General features: G+C 43.1%; 1 pseudogene across 1 annotated transcript; it reads right to left on the minus strand.

Moving 5' to 3' along the window:
* Positions 1-1,078: 1,078 nt before the first annotated feature.
* On the minus strand, positions 1,079-3,358 carry LOC310783071 (growth arrest-specific protein 1 pseudogene; annotated as a pseudogene). Its single transcript has one exon. The product of its transcript is annotated as a growth arrest-specific protein 1 pseudogene (transcript).
* Between the last annotated feature and the right edge of the window lie 6,230 nt (positions 3,359-9,588).

A 9,588-nucleotide genomic window follows, 5' to 3' on the forward strand; every position in this document is an offset into this window, starting at 1 on the left:
AGCTGGAGGGCCCTTGTCCCTTCTCTAATAAAACATTTTGCAGCAATCATTGATTTAAATTTGCCCCCTCTCCCCCCTGAGGCCAGTCAAGAGAGGGAGGGAGGATTGTGTTGAGCATTTGCAATAGGCCTAGTTAAATAATAATAATAATATCAATAACAATAAAACATGTCAACTAAAATTCAAAATAATAAATAACACAATTCCATAAACACAAATTAATGAAATAAATGTCTGTGTCTAATAGGGTTAATTACAGGTATCACGATTAATCAGTGAGAGAAGAGGGCATGGGGGGGGGGGTCGTTTGGTGATTTATGGTGACAGTTGCTTTTGACAACAGCCAGCTAAATCAAGACATAGCAGGTCATTAGGCTATCGGTCAACTGAGGAAGTTAACTTGCAGTTAAAATGAGCCTTAAGTTCATGGGTGCTCTGCGCTTCGTTTAAAAAGCCAAATTCAACAGAGAGGAATTGGAGCTGAGCTGCTGGAGGTTTTACCAGCTTGCATTGACGTGCTATTTTATCCTAAACTTTGCTGCGTGTAATGGTGGAGGTGAAACGAGATTTGATGTGGCAATCCATCTAACACGCACTTCCATCTTTTTAAATTTGTGGAATAGCCTAGAGTTTGCATGCCTTATAGGCTCACATAGGCTACATTTTAGGGCCTAAACTCAAAGAAAGCTAGCATACAGTAAACCGAACCAAATTCACATGTTATAGGTAAAGGCTCACATATGCATATGCATATGGCTATACATCAACATTTTTCTGACAATATAACTGAACTGTGTTAATACATATTTTGGTGGTTGTTTGCCTCATGGGCTTAGCCACTTTTTTATTTACCATGAAATATCTGGTGATAACAAAACATTGATAAGAGTGAACTCCCTCAGCCAATGATCCTGTTTACAAAGTTAAAGAGCATGATGAACTTAGTGAAAATATATAGCCTACTCACTAAAATATACACATTATAACCTGTTTCGACTGTATATTTAGACAAAATGCTTTCTAGGAAGCAGGCTAATGTGGAAAATCAACAAATAACTCACAGTCAAGAAAATGCAATTTCAAGTCTCTTTTATGCCTTCTATAAAAGTATATCATTAAGGCAGTCATACAGTGGATTTAGACATTCCGTTCTCTTGGCTACAGTGAATAAATCATCTCATAGCCTAACACATAAAGGATTCTCTGAAAAAAATCTATAGGCTATACACATATACACAATGTACATACTTTGAAGAGAATACACACAAAATAACTTCCCTTTAAAGCTGGAATTCTTACTTTTTTTATTCACATGTTGAACATTTGGATGTAACTGGGTCGCATGTAATAAATTACTGTTTCACTTTACCTAATTTATTTACACGTCTAAGATTCCAGCATTAAATACTTGCAAATCAGATCGTCTGACTCCAATGGCAACAGCCTGTCATATAAAAATAGTTCATATCTTAAAAAGAAAAGGAAAAGATTGGCAGTGCACAGCTTATACTGATTAAACATTGCATTGTTACCAAAACAAGCCAACTCTGTCCTATCATGTCGACCTTATCGATGACTATCAGAGTCTGACTGTGAGAAAGTAGACAATCTAATGTAGCTTATCAAATAAGCAAAGCATCTGGAGAGCCGTGAAGTGGTGTGTTCTGATAAGTGGGCCTGTACCACAGGCAGATAATTAAAAAAAAAAGTTATTTCTGGAATCCTTTGCATAGAAAATATCCTGATGTGAATGTGATGATATCCTTCAGAATCAGCACCTAAAAGTCTTAATTCAAACAAGGCAGGCCTTTGCCTAAAGAGCTTTTCCCTTAGTCTTTGAAGCTCTAACCTTTCACAATGGTAGAAGGTCAATGAGTGACAAAAGTTTAGATTGCCTTTTATCCGGACAATAGCCGGGGCATATTATGAACCCAGGATTAAAGGAGAGGCAATAGAGCCAAAATGGATGCCAGCAGGGTCAAAACACAGTGGGAAGAGAGGACAGAGGCTGTGCCTTTGCCTTTGCTTTGCCTCACAAACTCTTTCTCTTTCGGTTCTTGAAGGAAATCCTCGTCATCGTCTTCATAGTCCTCCGACCCGCTTCCATCGTCCACCTGAACGGGAGAGTCGAAACACAACGTCTTCATACTGTTCTTGACAAACTCGCAGATGGCCCTTTCCGTGCCATCACAGACGCAAGTGTCTAATAGTTCAGCTTTGGGTATTTTACGCATGTTTGTGATCACATTCCGGCAGGCGTTTGTGCAGGTAGCCCCGCTGAAAAGCTTCCCGCAATGGATTAAATAATCGCGCATTGCAAAACTACATTGCTGGTCTCTCTCACACTGGCGCCGGGCTTCTGTGCAGCCAGTGTGGCTAGTCTTGGGCAGGCACGGCTCTATGGCCCGTTTAGTGCTCATACACACCGGGTCCTGGGCACAGCTGCAGTCCTCCAGAGCCGGGCCGTTTTTGGTCAGATTGAGCTGCACCAGAGAGGAGATACAGTGGCTGGGGCACTTCCTTCTCTCCCCGTTCAACACAGGGCCACATGCATGCATGTATTGTCCGTACGCGTAATGGCACTCCGCCTCGGTTTGGCAGTTCATTATGGCTTGCCAGCATATCAGTCGCCGACCATGGGAGGGAGAGGCCACGGATAAATAGCCGCAAAACAACAGTACACAACCAAGAAGAGGCCAAACGGATCTGTGAAAGCTCTGTGCCAATGCGCCACAACTTGCCATTGTTATGGCTGCGGGGGGGAAACGGTCAAATTTACACCAGTGTCATATGTGTAAAGTCAACTAGACTACTTCCATGGATAGTGACGATCTGTCCGTTTCAATTCCACTGCAGGCGGTGTGTGATAGGCCTATGTGGGCTCTTCAACAGGCTGGCATGGGCTGTAATCCCGGCTCGGTATCGGCTGCAGCCAACGCGCCACTGGAAAGCCCGTCAGCATTGATCCATGATAGTTTCAGCTTCCAGTGTGAATATCGTTATCCATACATGTTGAGGTGGGAAACGAAAGTAAAAAATAAAATACGCGCGATGCGGGTGCAGAGAAAAAGTCCCTCCAGTTGGCTCACGTTACTTTTAGAAAAGTTTAGACAGCGGCTCATTCCGTTCCAGTGGATCTGAGTTGACGCAACAACTGCCTGCAGCTCAACTATTCCCTCCTGCGTCTTCTCCCGGGGCAGTAAACTCCTGGCCGGTCCGAATCCTCACCAAAAGGCAGAGCCGCGGTCCCCACGGCCTGTTGGTGGACTATGTTGAATCACTTACACCCACAGAAGCGAAAACAAAGAGTATGGGGAAAAACAACAACCCTTCTGGGTCGCAAAGTGGTCCTCTACTCTCTCCCCCTGAGCATTTGTCTCTCTGTTCTGCAGCCCCCCCTCTCTACACATTAGGCTGATCCTGCTTCTGATTGGTTGGCCACTTGTTGTGGATTTCTACGTAGTGATGGGCGGGAGTTTGGGGTGGGATGAAGATGGTCTTCTTGAGAAATACAAGGTGAGGAGAAACAAAGTCAAGAATGTAGTGGAGCTGTGGAGGTAACAAACTCAAGCAATCTTCTCTCTATCATGAGTAGGCTAGCGCGAGAATACAGAATTTTATGCTGACATTAAATCCTAGTGCCTTAGTAGGCTACATATCCTAGTAGGTCTTTTGAGAGAAAAAGCACACATCTCTCTGAAATATAGCTGAATACTGTCATTTCCAGGAGAGAAAAAGGCTGGGTGGTTTAATTAGGAATTGGGTAGTGAGATACCCAATTAAGATCTAGAGTGTCTAGTGGAAACTCTAATTATTAAAAAGACTTGAGATCCTATAAGTGTTTTTCTGTAGGTTAGGTAATCTTTCTGTAATCGGTGAGCAAAAACAGAAAAAACTCACATCCATTAGCAGTGGTTCTCAAACTTTTTCCACGTTAAGGAACCCTAAACTGACACCTAGGCTTAGACCGTGGACCCCCATCTGATAAGATGTTTGCTTTTAGATGTTTTATTAGCCTACAGAAAGCGTATGAAACCCATGACCAAAATAGTCATAAAACCAACCTGTCATTGTGTTACATATGGATGAAAAATAAATGATTCCCCTTTTTGCTGGGACCCCCTGGAACCCCTTAAGGACCCCTGGGGATCCTTGATGGCACTCATCTCTAGTTTATTTTGTGTGCTCAATAAACCATGGGTGCACTTTTTTGGGTGTGTGTGACCAAACTCATGCCAAGTCATGCGCTTATAGCTAGCCTAGCCCCAACGCGAGAGTCAATCAGTCATTCTCCCTTCTTTGTCTCGGATGCGCGGCCCCTATATCCACTGGGAGGTCGGCTCAAATGGCTGCACGCGATATACACGTTATAAATCACAATAAAACTGTACCTACCTCCGACACAACTCTACAGGGCCATGGTACTCCAACATATTCTGTAGTTTCCAATACCGAGCCCTTATTCATATGCCAGTGCCAAAGTTTTTAGCTAAGACACAGCCTTCTTGGGCTGAGTCATTTTAGGTTTCAACTGCTCCACATGTATCGGTTCGGTGCTCAGTGGTTTCATGGTGTACTGCAGTTTACAATTTTGAGCATCTGCTCCGGCATTTGAATAAGGGCTCGGTATTGGAAACTACGAAATATTTTCGAGTACCATGGCCCCGTAGAGTTGGATAACAACGTTGTGTCGGAGGTAGGTACAGTTTTATCGTGATATCATGTGCAGCCATTTGAGCCGACCTCCCAGTGGATATAGGGGCCGCGCATCGAAAGAAGTAAGAATGACTGATTGACTCTTGCGTTGAGGCTAGCGCTTAGCATGCCACGCTCAACTGGAGTTTATCTGACTCAAACCAATTTCTTGCCATCAGTGATGTCACTCGAGCCTACTGATGGTGTCACAATGTCTATGACCTCAATGTGATGTCATCATTGATGTCATGTCACAATGCTACCAGAGCTGTCATTGTAGCTCATCACAGAGGATCGTGATACTTGTATCCTCGGTTATGAGCTCCATAGCAGTGTGGGTTGTGGCTGGTCAATGTAAAATATCGCCGTAGTGCCACCCCCCCCCCCCCCCCCCCCATGATCAAAATGTTTCTTCTTTTTTCTTCACCGGATTCATGCCAGGCCCCTGAAAAGTATAACATTTGGAAGTGATCGGTCTCGATAGACAGATACACAAACAGACAGCTCTCCAATTATAGTAGTAGGATATTATTATTATTCACACTGCTGTATATATTATAGTATGGTATTATGCATCTTATTTCTCACTTTCCTATTTGATACTATACTTCCACTATACACTAACTCTATTGCAGCGGATTGGGCGTGATCAACCCTTCCGCGGGCAACGTTGCAGACAGAGTAGGAAGGCTGATCCGTGAGCGGCTGCTTCTGGGATGCGAGTCGGGGTCTTAATTGGCCTCGGCTGGGTCTACTGGGCGAGGGTGTATGATGTTGAGAGACCCGAAACACCCCACGACCCCAGTTAACATCACTGATGACGCGTCCCACTCCCAGCGCATGCTGTAGTATGTATTTTAAAACATAGAATCCTGGCTCCCCTGGCCAGTGACACTTAGGAATAGACTAGGTGACAACCAAGTATAGTTTGGTGACAAGCTGGAGAGACAGTTGACGGTCGGAGATACGGCATGGCATACAGGATGGGTTGAGCACCCCAGCCTGGCTCTCTCGTGAGGGAGAAATACACAAACGCTACGGATTAGCCTCCTGAAAATCTGTGCAAAGATCAGCACGGCCTGGGGTCCTTCAGGCTAGAGCGAGGTGCTCGCCGCAGGCGAATGACGTGCAGCGCACAGGCCTTCTTGAGGCGTCCTCTCTGCCCATGGTAGGATTGCCTTTACCCCGGGAGGGTCTGGTGGGTCTACTGGGCGAGGGTGTATGATGTCGAGAGACCCGAAACACCTTACGACCCCAGCTAACATCACTGATGACACGTCCCAGTGCATGCTGTAGTATGTATTTTTCGGGCATGATAAACAAATGTATTTTAAAACAACTTTTGATAAAGATTGTAAGATAATGTGCTGCTGAACAATACTTAAAACAATACTTGCAGTATGGCAATTGGGATATATGCCTATTTGGTCACTGCAGTATACAGTTATCATCACCTATCGTTACATATTTACATCTTTCTGATTTTAACGGAATGACCATGGTTAATTAAAGAAAGTCCACCTTCAGATATACTTTAACCTTTTACACTGTTACACAATTTGTAACTTTCACTGAATTCCAGGAGTTATTTTGTGAAGAATGAATGAATGAATTATGTTTTTGTTGTGCCCACTTTCCCTCAACCTGCCTCTTCTACTTCTATTTCAGGGAGTGATTTCCTACATTTCCCAGAATGCCTTTCGACAGCCCCCACCCCCCACCCCCCACCCAGAGAATGCTGGAAACTTGTTCCATTTAGCTGTGAGTAATACGTTTAAGTCGAGAGAGCAATAGTGATAGAGAGAGACTTTTTTTCTTGATATCAAACTGCACTGTAGCTACATGCCATGGAAATGATGTTGATGTGACATCAGGTTGGTCAGTTATCCACAGGAATAAAAGAAATACACACTATATAAGAAAATGATCCCAGAAATGCAGTGTAGGCTACATTGCCAATAGCTGCTTTATACAGAGGATTTTAGGGTGTCATTTTCCTTTTAAAGGACAGCATTCCTCCAGGTTGGGATTCACCCTGAAGCAGTTCACTCACGTTTCCAAGGGACGCCGCTGTAAGATAACCTGACAGCCATTTGGAGAAACAAGAAACATTCTGATTTGGCAAAGATCTTAAATTTGACTGTGTAGGATGATTTCCTGGGGCTAATACAACAGAATAATACATCTGTTTTGGCTACAAACAAACTTTCAGCAAGTCCAAAATGAGTCATTCAGACTGTTACAATGTTACAGAGCTTCAGATTTTGCGTCTTTATGTCAGCATTGGTTTGAATAATAGTTTTCTGGTTGTTCATGTTCATTCGTATCGATTGGACTGATCTCGAACGCAGCAATGACATCAACAAAGTCTTATAGTTTCTGATAACTGGCCTTATTCATGGAGACATGTTGGGTTTAAGGCTTGCAGACGCATGCTGATTCTAATCAAGGCTGTCAATGCTAATCTGCAGCTAGAGAAACCAAGGTCATATAATATGAAACTAAATTAGCATTGATGACAGTCAAATGTTTAGGAGATGGATTAGCAAGCTGCAGACTGCAGAGCATTTTGTTACATCCATCCATACTGAATCTGTATTACTGTAATACTATGTATTTATGTGCTACATTCTCTCTAACTAGCTATAATTAGTCCTGTACATTTTTCAAAAACATTAGATTTTAGAGCTTTTTTCAAGATAGATATCGACTTGGACCTCATGATCAAAATGTGTGTGTGTGTGTGTGTGTGTGTGTGTGTGTGTGTGTGTGTGTGTGTGTGTGTGTGTGTGTGTGTGTGTGTGTGTGTGTGTGTGTGTGTGTGTGTGTGTGTGTGTGTGTGTGTGTGTGTGTGTAAAATGATAGCCCACATGTTGACACATGAGCGGGAGGAGGCAGTTTAGTTCTTGAGGCTTGCTGTGGATGAGGGAGTCAGGGAAAGAGAGCGGGGAGGGCACAAAGGCTGTTTGTGTTTCAAACAGCATTCTGATCTCAGGAATGTACCTTTAGGCCACAGCCGTGAGCTTCCCACTGCAAACAATGCACTCAATGTCAGTTACGGCTGGCTAGCGCAGACGCTGCTGGCGCTACTCCAAGGTCCCAACTCGTCGAAAATGATGGATACAGGGAACTCAATACCTCAGGAGTCCCTCTCCTGCCTTTCCCTCCAGCATGGAGAATGGAAACACTGTGCACTCCAACAAAAGCTTTCCAAGCTCCGACGTCTTCATTGTTTTCGCGTGCATTTAGCACGGCCGTAGGATGAAACAGAGGCAACGCCGTTCAAGCGATACATTCATACCGATACCTCCTTCTACCGAACATTAAAAAGCTGCAGTAGCCAATATTATTTAATTATAATTTTAGTTGTAGGTCTGACAAAAAAACAACCAATCAGGGCTATAGAACATAACTAGCCAATCAGCACACAAACAAGGGTCATTCGGATTCTACTCTCTATGTTGCTATGGTTCACAATCCATTGATGTTGTTGTTTAAAACTGCTTAATATGCAGCTTTAAAGCAGCCATTTCTCCATTTAGGAATGCATAAGTCATTTGCATATCTTATGAAAATGGTTTATACTGTTAGCAGATCTAATCAGAGGCTTGTCAACCACATAGAAAATCCTCAAGCCAAAACATTTGCAGAGGGAAAACAAAACTGATGGAAGTATCCTCCACTCTTTTCTTTGCCAGCAGCAATATGCTTAAACCAGATGTGAGCGCTGAGCGCCGTTACTTTGAGGGCTCAATTAAATCCCAGTTCTTGCCGCAACAGTGCAATTAAGGGACAAACATAATGATATTAAAACCATCCCCCGCTGATGTTCAAAACATTGTGCGCTAGCTGGGTTCATTCCTGTTTTGTGTTAAAGTACATCACACCAGACTATGGAGCTCATTTGAGTGGAATAAAAACAGAACATGTTTTATGCAGGACCTATAGGAAATTCCAACATATGTGTTCTACAGCATCTAATGATTTATCTTTGCTAAGTAGTTTTCTTTATGTTGACTCGCAGCATCAGAGACAAGCTGAATGTGTGTGTGTGTGTGTGTGTGTTTGTGTGTGTGTGTGTGTGTGTGTGTGTGTGTGTGTGTCATCTGCTGTTCATATTACTGAGACTGTGACATCAAAAGAAGTGAGCCTTTGCCCAAAAGCATTTCTCACATGAACCAAAGGCTTGCTTGACATAGAACAAAAAATAGAACAAAAAATTAATCAGTTGATAAATCATGGCCAGTGATTCTCCTCCTGCTCCACTGTTTATCAGTAATTAGTAAAATTACTAATAAGTAAAACATATTTCTGATGACACACTTTATACATTATATGAGAGATTGGAGAGCAGAGAGTAAGGGTGGATAAGGATAAGCATGGTCGAGGCAGAGCGGGGCAGCGGCAGCGTGGGCCTGCATCGTGTTTCTGAAAAAGGAAATATCAGGATACAGGAAATGAGTTGGCAGGAACTATCCGTTCAAATTGCTTCCGCTTTGGGATTCAGGAGGAGGGATAATGGGAAGTGATAAGATATTTGGAGCTGAACCAACCAAGATTAGGTATTCATTTCCTTCCTCATGTCTGCATATTAATTTGCCTCTGTTTTGACCATCATCTCCCAGGGATTTGTTGTTGCTTTGTTCAGTTTGGAATTGCTGCGTGAAGGACAGACTGACTACAACATAACACTTGATAGATAAGTGCAGCATTTCACCAGTTTTTAGAGTGCTTTGGTGCAAAAGCCAAGCATCAAGAGATTGAAACATTTGACAAGCTTCAGAGGTCATGGAAGATTGAGAAATTGCATTCTGCTTATAGGCCAGTTTTAAAGGCAAATTTCCATTGTTGCTTCTCCTCAGAGCAGAACAATGAAATAATGGTTGGACACTT

Source organism: Poromitra crassiceps (genome assembly GCF_964638095.1).
Source record: "Poromitra crassiceps genome assembly, chromosome: 10".
NCBI classification, from domain to species: Eukaryota; Metazoa; Chordata; class Actinopteri; order Beryciformes; family Melamphaidae; genus Poromitra; species Poromitra crassiceps.